Raw genomic sequence first — 16,291 nt, 5'->3', positions numbered from 1 at the left:
CTGTGCAATCTTTGTCTAGTTACTTTACTTCTCTATGATTCAGTTTCTTCATCTGCAAATACATATACCAGAGCCTACTTTATAGGGTATGTTCACAGGGTTTTGAAAGTTAAATGAATTAAAATGAATACAGCAGCCAGGTGCAGTGGCTCACACCTATAATCCCAGCATTTTGGGAGGCCAAGGTGGGTGGATTACCTTAGGTTGGGAGTTCGAGACCAGCCTGACCAACATAGAGAAACCCGTTTCTACTAAAAACACAAAATTAGCCAGGCATGGTGGTGCCTGCCTGTAATCCCAGCTACTCAGGAGGCTGAGGCAGGAGAATCACTTGAACCCAGGAGGCAGAGGTTGCGGTGAGCCAAGATTGTACCATTGCACTCCACCTGGGCAATGACAGCGAAACTCCATCTCAAAAAAAAAAATGTATAAAGCACTTAACAATTATATATAATGTTAACTATAATTTGGGGGAAAATAATTCAAATCAAATAGTAAGTGCATGCATATGTGAGAAAGAAAACCCTTCATTTTTTTCCCAGTGTTTTTAGGTTTTTTTAAAAAACAAAGAACAGGCCAGGGATGGTGGCTCAAACCTGCAATTCCAACACTTTGGGAGGCTGAGGCAGGCATATCACTTTAGGTCAGGAGTTCAAGACCAGGCTCGCCAACACGGTGAAACCCCATCTCTATTAAAAATACAAAAATTAGCCGGACATGGTGGCGTGTGCCTGTAATCACAGCTACTTGGGAGGCTGAGGCAGGAGAATCGCTTGAACCCGGGAGGCAGAGGTTGCAGTGAGCCGAGACTGCGCCACTGCACTCCAGCCTAGGCAAGTGCAGGCTCCTGAGCTCAAGTGACGGAGCGTTGTCTCAAAATAATAATAATAATAATAATAATAAATAATAAAAATAAATATTTATTACTTTAGTAATAAAAAAAAAAAGAGAACTCTCAGCCTTAGTGCCATTTTCTTGGAAACCTCTGCACCATGAGAGCCAAGTGGAGGAAGAAGCGAATGCACAAAAGAAGCAAGATGAGGCAGAGGTCCGAGTAAACCGCTAGCTTGTTGCACCGTGGAGGCCATAGGAGCAGAAACACGGAATGCCAGACGCTGGGGATGCTGGTACAAGTTGTGGGACTGCATGCTACTGTCTAGAGCTTATCTCAATGGATCTAGAACTTCATCACCCTCTGATCACCGATCACCTGAAACCCACCTTGCTCATAACCAAAACTGCCCATGTTGGTCCTCTGCCCTGGACCTGTGACATTCTGGACTATTTCTGTGTTTACTTGTAGCCAAGTATAATACCCATACAATAAATCACCTCTTCAGCAGTCTTAGCTGAAGAATTAAAAAAAAAAAAAGAAAAGAAAAACAATAGAAACTTGACACCAAGCTCTTCCCTGCTGAAGATCTACTAATCCAATTACTGAAACACTCAAGACAAATTCTGTAAAAGTGAGAAAATTTTCAAATGCCACAAAAAGGGCATAGTACTTAACTTCAAAAGAAGACATAGTTCAACAATAACAAGCTACACACTAATAAGCAGAACTGCAATGGCATTAAAATTATACCCCATTATTTCCCAGAGGAAACAAATAACATAGAAGTATCCAACCAATCTAGAAATAGGTGCCTATCTGGAACTTTCACAATTAGATACACCTCCATTAATTGTATGAGTGTGAAATTAAATACCACCAAATCTAATTTAACAATCTCTAATGACAACTCAGTAAGATATATACAAATCTGGAGATCAAGATAAACCAAGTAACTAAAACAATCTAAAATCCTTAGAACACTGTAAACTTATGAGAGGAAGTTTTCACAACCCCCATGCTTTGAGGAAGCTTTGGTCCCCTGGATGGACTTAGCTGTTTCCATAAATACAGTGGGTATACAAAACAACCGAATGAAGGAGCAGAAAGAGAACTTTGAGCCTCAGCTGCATTTTTGCTGAGCTGTAATACTGGTAAAGCCTGTTTCAAGATTCAAGAGTCCACCCTCAAAATTAAAGAAAGCATGTAAACAGAGGGTTGTCATGTATATTTCATCACATTTACCAGAATGATGTTTCATAAAAATTACACATATTCATTATCAAACTTCAAACAGCATTACTATCATTACTGTGGTTTTACCCAAAAGAAACCTCCTAGTCACCATTATCCAGTTTGTTAAAATAGCTTTTCAAAAAGAAATCAATCATTGTCTCTATACAATTATGGAATTCATAATTTCAAATAATGTGCATAATGCCTAAGAAAAAGAGAATGAATCCAATAAAAGTCAGCTATTACCATTACATTATCATGGTAATGTTTTCAAATTAAGGAACAGAAACTTATTCATAGAGAGGCCTCAATAATAAGTTACTTTGTCAGAATCCAAGTTGGCCTATCACAACCTGGAATAGTTAGGTATTAAAAGGACTTTGTTTTAGAGGAGTCAAAGTTAGATTCCTTGGGTTCCAAAGAAGTTAGTAAACATGAAATAATTTCTGCATAAAGAATTAATGTATTTTTGGCTGAGCGCGGTGGCTCACGCTTGTAATCCCAGCACTTTGGGAGGCCGAGGCGGGTGGGTCATGAGGTCTGGTGTTCAAGAGCAGCCTGGCCAAGATGGTGAAACCCCTTCTCTACTAAAAATACAGAAATTAGCCAGGCACGGTGGCAGGCACCTGTAATCCCAGCTACTCGGGTGGTTGAGGCAGGAGAATCGCTTGAACCCGGGCAGCAGAGATTGAAGTGAGCCAAGATCACGCCACTGCACTTCAGCCTGGGAGATAGAGCGAAACTCTATCTCAAAAAAGAATTAATGTAGCTTTTGCAAAGTTTTTCTGGTACAGAAATCTATATTTTTAAACATTTGGCAATTCAGCCTTAAGTGTTAATAACTTTTGGACCTAATGCATTTTTGTAAAGTAGTCAAGATAATGGAAGTAAGTAAATATAAATAACACAAGTAAAACAAAGGGATAGATTAGAATTCCGCATTAGAAAGTGAAAGGAGGGCCAGGTGTGATGGCTCATGCCCATAATCCCAGCACTGAGGCAGGTGGATCGCTTGAGGTCGGGAGTTCAAGACTAGCATGGCTAACACGGTGAAATAACGTCTCTACTAAAAATACAAAAATTAGCCAGGTGTGGCGGTGGGTGCCTGTAGTCTCAGCTACTCAGGAGGCTGAGGCAGGAGAACCACTTGAACCTGGGAGGCAGAGGTTGCAGTGAGTCGAGATCGCGTCACTGCACTCCAGCCTGGGCAACAGAGCAAGAGTCCGTCTCAAAAAATAAAAAATAAAAAAATAAGTTAATCTAAGTCCGAAAAATAAAAGTATTTCATCAAAATTAAGATTGTCTGGCAGGATAATACTACACTCTGATCCTAGGAGAAAGGAAAAAGGCTAATATGCCTTGACTAATTTTTTTGTTTTTTTTTCCGATAGAAGAACCATGTGGGTTTAATCTTTCCAAAGATTCACAGAAAATAAATAACACATAAATTGGTAAGGAAAAAAAAAAAGAACTAAACACGTTTGACAACATGCCTTCTACTAGTCTCCAGCATGGGTGTACTGGCATTATAAGGGAGCAAGACCAAGCAAGCACCTTTTTGGACAGACATCTTAGATTAGCAAGCAGACACAGTATCTGTTTATACACTTACAAGAGTATGTTTAAAGCCTGTATTTTTTAAATGGCTTACAAAAAAGGTATATAAAAACATAATTTTGGCTACACACACACACACAGAGTATTAGAACTAAATTTATACTTTTATACTTTTCTTTCAGACACAAGCACTTACCAGGTATCTGCTTCATCTTCAAACTCAAAAAAAAAAAAAAAAATTATAGAAACCCCTATGAAGTCTATTAAGTCCTTCACTCAACCATTCTGTTTTTTTTTTTTTTTTGAGATGGAGTTTCACACTTGTTGCCCAGGCTGGAGTGCAATGGAATGCAATGGCACCATCTCAGCTCATGGCAACCTCCGCCTCCCAGGTTCAAGAGATTCTCCTGCCTCAGCCTCCTGAGTAGCTGGGATTACAGGCATGCACCACTACGCCTGGCTAATTTTGTACTTTTACTAGAGATAGGGTTTCTCCATGTTGGTCAGGCTGGTCTCAAACTCCCGACTTCAGGTGATCCATGAGCCTTGGCCTCCCAAAGTGCTGGGATTACAGGCGCGAGCCACTGCGCCCAGCCTCAACCATTCATTTATATATATATTAAATATTAGAAACTGAAGTATCAAGATATTCACCACTTCCTCTGACCACTGTATTACCGAGTTTTAAACTGGGTTTCAGCTTTGAAACAAAAAATAACCACCTTTCTGAAATGCTTTTACAAAATCATAATACATATTGAAACATATTCAGAAAAATTAGAAAATATAGGTAAGCATAAAGAAGGAAAGATTTTTTTGTTTTGTTTTTTTGAGACGGACTCTCGCTCTGTCACCCAGGCTGGAGTGCAGGGGCACAATCTCGGCTCACTGCAAACTCTGCCTCCCAGGTTCAAGCAATTCTCCTGCCTCAGCCTCCCAAGTAGCTGGGACTACAGGTGTGTGCCACCACGCCCAGCTAATTTTTGTAATGTTAGTAAAGACAGGGTTTCTCCATGTTGGCCAGGCTGGACTCAAACTCCTGACCTCAAGTGATCCACCCGCCTCGGCCTCCCAAAGTGCTAGGATTACAGGCATGAGCCACTGTGCCTGGCCAGCAGTAAAGTTTAACTGACTATAATCTTAGTTACCAGAAATCAAACAGCTAGGTGCCTAAAACTTATTCTAAAATGTGTATACAGTACAAAATTCTTGGTCCTAGTTCCTTTACAAATTAAAACATCTGGCCAGGCATGGTGCCTTGAGCCTAGTCCAGCACTTCCGGAGGCTGAGTAGGGCAGATCACTTGAGATCAGGAGTTTGAGACCAGCCTGGCCAACATGGTGAAACCCCGTCTCTACTAAAAATACAAAACATTAGCCAGATGTGGTGGCGGGCACCTGTAATCCCAGCTACCAGGGAGGCTGAGGCAGGAGAATCACTTGAACCTGGAAGGCAGAGGTTGCAGTAAGCAGAGACGACGCCACTGTACTCCAGCCTGGGCAACAGAGCAAGACTCTGTCTCAAAAAAAAAAAAAAAAAAAAAGCCAGGCACGGTGGCTCATGCCTGTAATCCCAGCACTGCAGGAGGCTGAGGCGGGCAGATCACTAGAGGTCAGAAGTTCAAGACCAGCCTAGCCAACATGGTGAAACCTTGTCTCTATTAAAAATACAAAAAATTAGCAGGGCATGGTGGCACCTGTAATCCCAGCTACTTGGGAGGCTGAGGCTCAGTGAGCTGAGATGGCGTCACTGCACTCCAGCCTGGGCGACACAGAGAGACTCCAACTCAAAAAAAAAAAAACCTAAAATATCTTGAAAAGGATTACTTAAGGAGTTAAAGTTGAAAATAATTCTATGCAAACACAAGTTTAGGCAGTTCAAGTGTAAAACATACATAACTGAAAATTAACTCCAGAGAAAGAGATGTGTATGACAAAAAAACAGCCTCCAAAAAGTTGAAGGAAAAAAAATACTCAACTAAACATTTGAAAATTATTTTTTCAAGTACTAGTCTGTCCAAAGCAAATAAGAAGGACAGAGCTGGGCAAAGTAGCACGCTCCTATATTCCCAGCTACTCAGGAGGCTGAGGCAGGAGGATCACCCTGTTCAGGCCAGGAGTTTGAGGCTGCAGTGAACTATAATGGCACCACTGGACTCTGACAACAGAGTGAGAATATGTCTCAAAAAAAAAAAAAAGATTCCACTTATATAAAAATTAAAAACCTGGAGCTGTATGCAAACTTAAAAAAATTAATTATTTAAAAAATTATTTTTAAATCGTACTTTACCTTTGAGATTCCTAGAATGTCATGACCAACTCCCTCCAGTACACTTACCCCTAAAGAAAAAAAAAAAAGGAAAAAATAATAAACTGAATGTGTTACCACTGGAATGTACCTACTTTCGCTATTAAACTATCTACAAACATTATGAGTGGCTGGGCGCAGTGGCTCATGCCTGTAATCCCAGTAGTTTGGGAGGCCGAGGCAGATGAATTACTTGAACTCAGGAGTTCGAGACCAGTGTGGGCAATATGGCAAAACCCTACCTCTACAAAAAATACAAAACTTGTATTTAAAACTCGTCTGGTCAAACAAAAATAAAATACAAAATACAAAAATTAGCCAAGCATGGCGTCATGTGCCTGTGGTCCCAGCTACTGGGAAGGCTGAGGCAGGGGAATCTCTTGAGTCAGGGAGATGGAGGCTGCAGTGAGCTGTGATCGCACCACTGCACTCCAGCCTGCATGACAGACCAAGACCTTGTCCCTAAACCAAAACAAAAATTAATATTAGGGGTAATTATTCCAAATAAACTAATTAAACTGAAGCATACATTTACAGAGCAGCAAGTTTTATATTGTTAGTTGCACCAACAAAAGATCAGTACATATTGTCACAACTTCCAGAATGCCATGATCAGGTAGTGTCACCTTGTAAGGTAATAAGAACTATGTGCCATCACTGGAGAGCAGCTCACAAACCCTCAGTGGAGCCAGCTGGGTAAAGTGAGACGTGACAACGCTGTGACGGTGGCTAAGAAAGCACCAAAAGAATAAAGTTCTTGGGGTTTTTTGTCTTTTTTTTTCTTTTTTGGAGACTGAGTTTTGCTCTTGTTGCCCAGGCTGGAGTGCAGTGGCGTTGATCTCGGCTCATTGCAACTCTAGGTTCAAGCGATTCTCCTGCCTCAGCCTCCTGAGTAGCTGGGATTACACGCGCGAGCCACCACGCCCAGCTATTTTTTTTTTTTCTTTGAGACGGAGTCTTGCTCTGTTGCCCAGGCTGGAGTGCAGTGGCGTAACGTCAGCTCACTGCAAGCTCCGCCTCCTGGGCTCACGCCATTCTTCTGTCTCAGCCTCCCCAGTAGCTGGGACTACAGGCGCCTGCCACCACGCTCAGCTAATTTTTTGTATTTTTAGTAGAGACGGGGTTTCACAGTGTTAGCCAGGATGGTCTCGATCTACTGACCTCGTGATCCGCCTGCCTCGGCCTCCCAAAGTGTTGGGATTACAGGCGTGAGCCACCGCGCCCGGACAATTTTTTGTATTTTTAGTAGAGACGGGATTTCATCATGTTGGCCAGGCTGGTGTCAAACTCCTGACCTCAGGTGATTCACCCGCCTCAGTCTCCCAAAGTGCAGGGATCACAGGTATGAGCCACTGCGCCTGGCCAAATAAAGTTTATTTTAAAGTCTAGCAGCTAGGCATAGTGGCTCACACCTGTAATCCCAAAGCTTTGGGAGGCCAAGCTGGGAGGATTGCTTGAGCCCAGGAGTTCGAGACCAGCCTGGGGAACATAGGGAGATCCTGTCTCACCAGTAATAAAAAAAAAAAATTTTTTTTTTAATTGGCTGGGCGTGGTAGCTCACCCCTCTAAGCCCAGCACTTTGGGAGGCCAAGGTGGGCAGTTCACCTGAGGTCAGGAGTTCAAGACCAGCCTGATCAACATGGTGAAACCCCATCTCTACTAAAAATACAAAATTAGCTGGGCATGGTGGCACATGCCTGTAATCCCAGCAACTCGGGAGGATGAGGCAGGAGAATCGCTTGAACACAGCAGGTGGAAACTGCGATGAGTTGAGATTGTGCCATTGTACTCCAGCCTGGGTAACTAGAGCAAAACTCTATCTCAAAAAATAAAAATTACAACAATTAATTAACCGGGTGTGGTGGCGCATCCCAACCTACTCAGGAGGCTGAAGTGGGAGGATCGCTTGAGCCCAGGATGTCAAGGCTGCAATGATCCCTGATAGTGCAACTGAACTCCAGCCTAGACAACAGAGCAAGACCTTGTCTCAAAATTCAAATTCCTAGGCTCAAGTAATCTGCCCATCTCGGATTCCCAAAGTAAAATGTGCATCTTCGATGTATAAAGTAAACATGGCAAAATGTTAACAGCAAATCTAGGTGAAGGATATATGAATGCTTGCTGAACAACTCTTCTGTAGGCTTACAATTTTTTCAAAGAGTTGCAAAAATAATATTTAAAAGTTATGGATTACAAAAAAACAAAACCTGCCGGGTTCAGTGGCTCATGCCTGTAACCCCAGCCCTTTGGGAGGCCAAGGCAGGCGGATCACTTTAGGCCAGGAGTTCAAGACCAGGCTTGCCAACATGGTGAAACCCCATCTCTACTAAAAATACAAAAAACTAGTCAGGTGTGGTGACACATGCCCGTAGTACCAGCTACTCAGGAGGCTGAGGCAGGAGAATCTCTTGAACCCAGGAGGGGGAAGTCGCAGTGACTTGAGATGGCGCCACTGCACTCCAGCCTGGACAACAGAGCAAGACTCTATCTCAAAAAACAAACAAAAAGAAAAAAACAAAACAGCAGAAAATAGGGAAAGATACAAATAATAATTTAGCACGTATATTCTGCCTCCCAGAATTAACTGTTAATTGTCACAGTTGTGTCTAGTCTCAAAAAAACAATTATAGCTATCGGGCTGGGTGCGGTGGCCACGCCTGTAATCCCAGCACTTTGAGAGGCCGAGGCGGGCGGTTCATGAGGTCAGGAGATCAAGACCATCCTGGCCAACATGGTGAAACCCTGTCTCTACTAAAAAATACATGAAATTAGCTAGGCTTGGTGGCGGACGCCTGTAGTCCCAGCTACTCAGGAGGCTGAGGCAGGAGAATGGCGTGAACCCAGGAGGTGGAGCTTGCAGTAAGCCGACCTCATGCCACGGCATTCCAGCCTGGGCGACAGAGTGACACCCCGTCTGAAAAATTAAAAAAAAAAAAAAAATATGTATCATCCCCTTTGCCACTACCTCCCATTCGTATTCCCTTATAGACATGAAATTATAGAGTATGCCTATTTTCAACTTTACTTGACAGTATTGCTGCAAATACTGTCTCCAAAAGCAGCGGTACCAGTTTACGCTCAACCAACAGTTTTTTTTCCTCCTCCCAACAGTAACCGGAGCAGTTTCTTTTTTTTTTTTAATTTTTTATAAATTTTTTACTTTTTAATAAAGATGGGGGTCTCACTTTGTTGCCCAGGCTGTTCTTGAACTCCCTAGTTCAAGGTCTCAAGTGGCCCTCAACCTCCAAAAGTGCTAAAATTACAGGCAGGAGCTACCACGCCTGGCCAGTAGTTTCCAAAATTACCATCTTTGCCACATCTTCACCAATATTTGATATCGTCAGACATGAAATTTTTTGTTGTTGTTGTTTTGAGGTGGAGTCTCACTCTGTCGCCCAGGCTGCAGTACAGTGGTGCGATCTCAGCTCACCGCAACCTCAGCCTCCCAGGTTTAAGGGATTCTCCTGCCTTAGCCTCCCAAGTAGCTGGGATTACAGACATGCGCCACCACGCCCAGCTAATTTTTATATTTTTAGTAGAGATGGGGTTTCACCATGTTGGCCAGGTTGGTCTCAAACTCTTGACCTCAGGTGATCCGCCCACCTCAGCCTCCCAAAGTGCTGGGATTACAGGTGTGAGACACTGCACCCAGCCCAGACATGAAATTTTTGTTATAAATCTGATGTGAAAAACATATTTTCACTTATTTTGGCTTTCACTTCCTATAATCAGTTACACTGATTATAATTCAATGCTAATTCTAGCACCAATATCGCTTTCTAGAGCTCCTTTGCTTTCATTTTGACAGAAGAAAATTTGTGGCCCTCAACATACTGAATAAGAGAGCAATTAAGAAACAATGCAGCTGGGCACGGTGGCTCACGCCTGCAATCCCAGCACTTTGGGGGGCCAAGGCGGGCAGATCACGAGGTCAGGAGTTCAAGACCAGCCTGGCCAAAATGATGAAATCCCATCTCTACTAAAAAATACAAAAATTAGCTGGCCATCATGGCACCTGCCTATAGTCCCAGCCCAGGAGGGAGACTGAGGCAGGAGAATCGCTGGAACCCAGGAGACAGAGGTTTCAGTGAGCCGAGATCATGCCACTGCACTCCGGCCTGAGAGACAAAGTGAGACTCCCTCTCAAAAAAAAAAAAAAGAAAACAAAAAGAAACAACGCCAAGCGTGGTGGTGCCTACCTCTAGTCCTAGCTACTTGGTAAGGCTGAGGCAGGAGGATCACTTGACTCCAGGAGTTCAAGTCCAGCCTAGGCAATGCAGCAAGACCTTGTTTCAAAAAAAAAAAAAGAAGGAAGAAAGAAGGGAAGAAGAATGAGGAGAAATAAAACAATCTAGGATCACACAGTAAAAGGTAAAAGAACCTAAGCAAAACAAGAACTTCACCTACAGATTCTCCCTTTTATTACATCATACAAAGTGAAGAATAATCAAACCTACATGGCAGCATGTACCAAGAATGATTAGTCCCCAAATGAAACCAAATGATCACAAAAGCACAACATAGTGCTGGGAAATAATTTTCTGTATTAAAAAAAAAATGTTAGATGGCCAGGCGTGGTGGCTCACTCCTGTAATCCCAGCACTTTGGGGGGCTGAGGCAGGTGGATCACTTGAGGTCAGGAGATTCGAAGCCAGCCTGACCAACATGGTGAAACCTGGTTCCTATTAAAAACACAAAAATTAGCCAGGTATGGTGGCAGGCACCTGTAGTCCCAGCTACTGGGGAGGCTGAGACAGGAGAATCACTTGAACCTGGGAGGCAGAAGTTGCAGTAAGCTGAGATCGTGCCACTGCACTCCAGCCTGGGTGAGCAAGACTGCATCTCAAAAAAAAAAAAAGTAAGATGAAAAACATAAGATGAAATTCAACCTAGTATGTATAATACTATTTGCAAGATTTTAAATGAACGTGCTTTATTCTTAGAAATAAAATACTTGGCTTCTATAAACTCATCCATTCATTTATTTAATCAGCAAGTATTTACTTAGCACCTATTGTGTGCCATCCACTATTCTGGAACAGCAGTGAAGACAAAGTCTCTATTGTCACGAAGCTAACATTCAAGGAAGAAAAGAAAAAGATTAAAATACTCTATAAATATACGTACAGGTGACATAATACGAGATAGAAGCACGCTATAAAGAAAATAAAGGGGAAGAGGACAAAGAATGACAAAGAGAGTGATGTAAGGACGCAGAAAGTGACAGGGAAGATCTCTCCAAGGCAGTGACTTGCAATACGGTATGTTCAACTCAACATAAACAGTTCCAGTACCAATTATCTGCTTCATAAAACGTTTTTTCCACCTTTTCATACTCCCCCTTCATTTTTTTCCAGAAAAAGTGGTTTTCTATTATTGCTATTATTTTAGAGGGGAAAAAAAATCTCCTACAAGATGTTGACAGGTTGTTTACAAACAGGTAAAAATTTCAAGCCACACACAGTCTGAAGAAAATGTTAAGACAGATTTGTCAGTGAGAAGGCTAATGCCAAAATGAAGCAAATAAGAATTTGAAAACGAATTTCAAGAAAATGACTTACCAACTTTTCAACTCTATAGTATGTTCACTTTCTATCACACATGAAAAGAAAGTTAATAGCAAGAGCAAAATGTCTTTTGGGTTTTTTGTTTTTGTTTTTCTTTTTGAGGTAGAGTCTCACTCTGTCTCCCAGTGGCACGATGTCGGCTCACTGCAACCTCTGCCACCCAGGTTCAAGCGATTCTCCCGCCTCAGCCTCCCAAGTAGCTAGGATTACAGGCACCCACCAAGGCACCTGGCTAATTTTTGTAGTTTTAGTAGAGATGGGGTTTCACCATCTTGGCCAGGTTGGTTTTGAACTCCTGACCTCGTGATCCACCCACTTTGGCCTCCCAAAGTGCTGGGATGATTACAGGCATGAGCCACCACGCCCGCACTTTTTTTTTTTTTTTTTTTTTTTGATACGGAGTTTTGCTCTTGTAGCCCAGGCTAGAGTGCAATGGCACAATCTCAGCTCACTGCAACATCCGCCAACTGGGTTCAAGCAATTCTCCTGCCTCAGCCTCCTAAGTAGCTGGGATTACAGGTGCCCGCCACTATGTCCAGCTAATCTTTGTATTTTTAGTAGAGACAGGGTTTCACCATGTTGGCCAGACTGGTCTCGAACTCCTGACCTCAGGCGATCCACCCACCTCGGCTTCCCAAAGTGCTGGGATTACAGGCATGAACACCATGCCTGGCCCGAAAAATATATTTCAAGAGAGATTCTTCTGTTTTTCATTTAAAGATAGAAAAATTAGGGCCGGGCACGGTGGCTCACGCCCGTAATCCCAGCACTTTGGGAGGCCGAGGTGAGCAGATCACAAAGTCAGGAGTTTGAGACTAGCCTGGCCAATATGGCGAAACCCCGTCTCTACTAAAAATACAAAAATTAGCCAGGCGTGGTGGCGCGCTCCTGTAATACCAGCTACTCAGGAGGCTGAAGCAGGAGAATTGCTTGAATCCAGGAGGCGGAGGTTGCAGTGAGCCAAGATCACATCGTTGCACTCCAGCCTGGCCAACAAGAGTGAAACTCCATGCCAAAAAAAAAAAAAAAATTCCACCTCCATGACTTAAAGAAAACCAGCAAACAGTAAAATTTCTTTTCACAGGGTTACATCAGAACATCAGAGCTTACAGAGCTGCAATCACTTGGAACTGGGGAGGTGCCTTAATACAAAAATGTAAAGGCCAACATACTCACTTCCCTTTCTTCTTCCAATTATTTTGTTCACTCCCCATTACCCTGAATGAAATATGTATGGTTTGTTCTTTCAAAATGACTACTCTGGGCAGGACGTGGCGGCTCACATCAGTAATCCCAGCACTCTGGGAGTCTGAGGCAGGCAGATCACCTGAGGGCAGGACTTTGAGACCAGCCTGACCAACATGGTGAAACCTTGCCTCTACTAAAAATATAAAAATTATCTGGGCGTGGTGGCGTGTGCCTGAAGTCCCAGCTACTCAGGAAGCTGAGGCACGAGAATCGCTTGAACCCGGGAGGCTGAGGTTGCAGTGAGCGGAGATCACGCCACTGCACTCCAGCCTGGGCAATGGAGCCAGACTCCATCTCAAAACCAAAAAAAAAAAGGCTACTCTGATCCCATCCAAATCTTTTACCTCCCTGATTATGAAATTCTCTTTCATCTACACTGTCATCCTGTCTGACTTCAATGACTCAGATGTTCTTCTAAGTAGACTTATAGATCCAAAAAAACTTATTTCTATTTCAGGAGGTTTTTGTTGTTGTTTTTGAGACGGAGTCTCACTCTGTCCACAGGCTGGAGTGCAGTGGCGTGATCTCGGCTCACTGCAACCTCCACCTACCCGGCTCAAGCAATTCTCTTGCCTCAGCCTCCCGAGTAGCTGGGACTACTGGCACGGGCCACCACACCCAACTAATTTTTGTATTTTTAGTAGAGATGGGGTTTCACCATGTTGGCCAGGATGGTCTCGATCTCTTGACCTCAGTGATCTGCCCACCTCAGCCCCCCAAAGTATTTCAGAAGTTCTTAATCTTTTTAGCGCATGGACCTCATTGGCAGCCTGGTGAAGCCTATGGCCCCGTTCTCAGATTTCTTTTAAATGCATAATTAAATACATGTGATTGCAAGGGAAGCCAATTATACAGAAATATTAGCAAAACGACAAACTAATATGGTAATAATATATGTACAGCCTTATTATCACATTAAATAACAAGGTCTTAACGGCGGGTCTAGTAATACCAGAAATTCAAAGAAGTGATAACCATAAATGATATTCTGAGCTGTCTCCAACCATAAATATGATACAAAAATATCCGTAATTTTTATTGATGACAAAGTCATAAGCGTTGCTAATTCTACTCTGGCTTGTTGTCCACATTCACAACTGAGGAAATAATAAGTTTCAGATAGCAGTCAATAAAAATAATGATGTCATTTTATCATCCTAGTGAAAGGACCCTTCTAATTCTATCCGTCAATGAACTCCAGTTTAAAACCCCTCTCTAGTTCAAAGTCCTGTTCAGAACTTATTTTCGTCATAAATTTAAAAATAAAAACACTGATTCCTCCCTTGACCTAGTTCTCATCTGAACCTATCACTATGCCTCCCTGTTTTTATGCACATTTATACACAGAACCCTGTGTGTACTTCTGTGGTTTGCCTAGCCAGCACCCATTACAATTTTGCCAGTCAATAAAAGGTGAAGTTGAAAGGGATGGAAACAACCAACAGCTCCCCACTTTCAGACCTCCGACAGCAAGAGAAAAGATGCCAAGTATGGTGAGTGTCTGTGGTAGGTGGGCTGCCCCAGACCCGTGTGTCCAGCTTGTCAAGCTTCCCCGCAGCACGACATCTTTATCAGCGACACTGAAAAGGCATTCCATTTCGTTCTCGCCTCCTGTACTCAGTTCCCTACCTGCCGGGCCTCCAGTCTCTGGCCCCCCACCCGAGACCGCCCAGCGGTCCCCCAGTCCCTCCCCATCCCATCCCCCACGCGTCTCTCCCTCTCCTTAGCCTCAGGCCGCCCTGGCTCCTGCGCGCCGCCACATTTCTCCCCTGGGCCTAACCCAGTGCCCCCCAACCCCCACCTCGCCCGACACTGACGGGAAGGTCCCGGGACCCCGGGGTCAGTTGGACCGGGCGGCCCGGCCGTCAGAGGCAGGCTGCGGCCCTAGGCCGGAGCAAGCCGGCCGCGAGGCAGGGAGCGGCGCACCGAGCGCTGGCTAAATCGGGACGCGCGCTCACCAAGGGGCTCATGCGGAGGAGGACACGGAGGACTCTGCCGGACCGCCACTCGGCCTCGGAGCCGTCGCCGTCGCCTGTGACTGCCCCCGCCGCCGCTGCCACCTTCGCCACTCGCCTGTTGGCTTCCCTGCGTCCTGCAGCGGCGCTGCCGCCACGCCAGCGCGCGTGCGCGGCGCCGCGGGCGCCCCTGGGAGCGGTAGTTCCGCCGGGGAGGCCGGGGGCTCCCACTTCCGCCTTAGGCAGCCCTAGGTCAGCTGCCCGCTGAGACGGTCGTGGGTGTCCGGGTTCGGAATCGTCTTCCGGAAGGTTGTTTACCAGGCCTGAGCCCTGGTTTCCGCCTGCAGTAATGCTGGAAGTGAAGAATCCGACTGAGCAAGTATGTGTAAAGCAAAAATGTAGAGTGTTTTATGCTTTCTGTGACAACACTCAGTTGCCCAGGACACATTATTCGAAAGAATGACTCTCTTTCTCTCGTCTCTCTCTCTCACACACACACGCACACACCACTCACAAACCTCCCTTCCTTTTTTTTTTTTAAGAGAGGGAGTCTCGCTCTGTCGCCCAGGCTGGAGTGCAGTGGTGCGATCTCGGCTCACTGCAAGCTGCGCCTCCCGGGTTCACGCCGTTCTCCCGCCTCAGCCTCCCACGTAGCTGAGACTACAAGCACCCGCCACCACGCCCAGCTAATTTTTTGACTTTTAGTAGAGACTGGGTTTCGTGTTAGCGAGGATGGTCTCGATCTCCTGACCTCGTGATCCGCCCACCTCAGCCTCCCAAAGTGCTGGGATTACAGGCGTGAGCCACCGCTCCCGGCCCCTCCCTTCTCTTTTGTTCCAAGTGCCATTAATTGGTTTGGATGGTATCTGGATTTTAAGTATTAAACCTGCTTTCCCACTTCTCAGTTTCTAAAATCTTATCGTAAACTTGACCTTGCAGTTATTTTAGGTAAGTCAATAGATGAGCTGTCTAATAATTTTTTTAACAGCGTAACTCAGAGGTCAAATTAGCTGAGTTGAATAGTCTAGAAACCTTAGAATTGGAAGATACCTTCTTTTTTTTTTTTTTTTTTTTTTTTTTGAGAAGGAGTCTTGCTCTGCCGCCCAGGCTGGAGTGCAGTGGCCGGATCTCAGCTCACTGCAAGCTCCGCCTCCCGGGTTTACGCCATTCTCCTGTCTCAGCCTCCCGAGTAGCTGGGACTACAGGCGCCCGCCTCGTCGCCCGGCTAGTTTTTTGTATTTTTTAGTAGAGACGGGGTTTCACCGTATTAGCCAGGATGGTCTCGATCTCCTGACCTCGTGATCCGCCCGTCTCGGCCTCCCAAAGTGCTGGGATCACAGGCTTGAGCCACCGCGCCCGGCGGAAGATACCTTCTTAAAGGTCACTAGTGCAACTGCCGCCCAGGCAGGAATTCCCTCTTGTACATTCAGCCAGATGGTCATCTTCTTGTTCAACAGTTCAAATTTCAGGGAGCTCACTCCCTCAAGAAATGCAGCCTGCTCCACTGTTGCACAGCTCTAAATGTTAGAAAGTTCTGCCTCCTGCTAAGCTGAAATCTGTTTCCCTTTATTTCCTTCCATTGCTGGTAG

General features: G+C 44.6%; 1 protein-coding gene across 7 annotated transcripts in view; it reads right to left on the bottom strand.

Moving 5' to 3' along the window:
* Positions 1–14,847, bottom strand: part of GAPVD1 (GTPase activating protein and VPS9 domains 1) — a 107,875-nt gene extending 93,028 nt beyond the window's left edge. For 5 of the 7 annotated variants that reach the window (XM_010365865.2, XM_010365868.2, XM_010365867.2 and 2 more), the window contains exons 1-2: positions 14,706–14,847; positions 5,915–5,964 (exon numbers count right to left, since the gene is read on the bottom strand). The gene's annotated coding sequence lies outside the window, so the exon portion shown is untranslated. Of the gene's footprint in view, positions 1–5,914; positions 5,965–14,704 lie in introns of all 7 variants that reach the window. The other 2 variants (XM_030919645.1, XM_010365870.2) reach the window with 2 other exon arrangements.
* Positions 14,848–16,291: the final 1,444 nt, after the last annotated feature.

Source organism: Rhinopithecus roxellana, chromosome 16 (genome assembly GCF_007565055.1).
Source record: "Rhinopithecus roxellana isolate Shanxi Qingling chromosome 16, ASM756505v1, whole genome shotgun sequence".
In the NCBI taxonomy this organism is placed as follows: domain Eukaryota; kingdom Metazoa; phylum Chordata; class Mammalia; order Primates; family Cercopithecidae; genus Rhinopithecus; species Rhinopithecus roxellana.
This window is presented reverse-complemented; position numbering and strand designations above follow the sequence as displayed.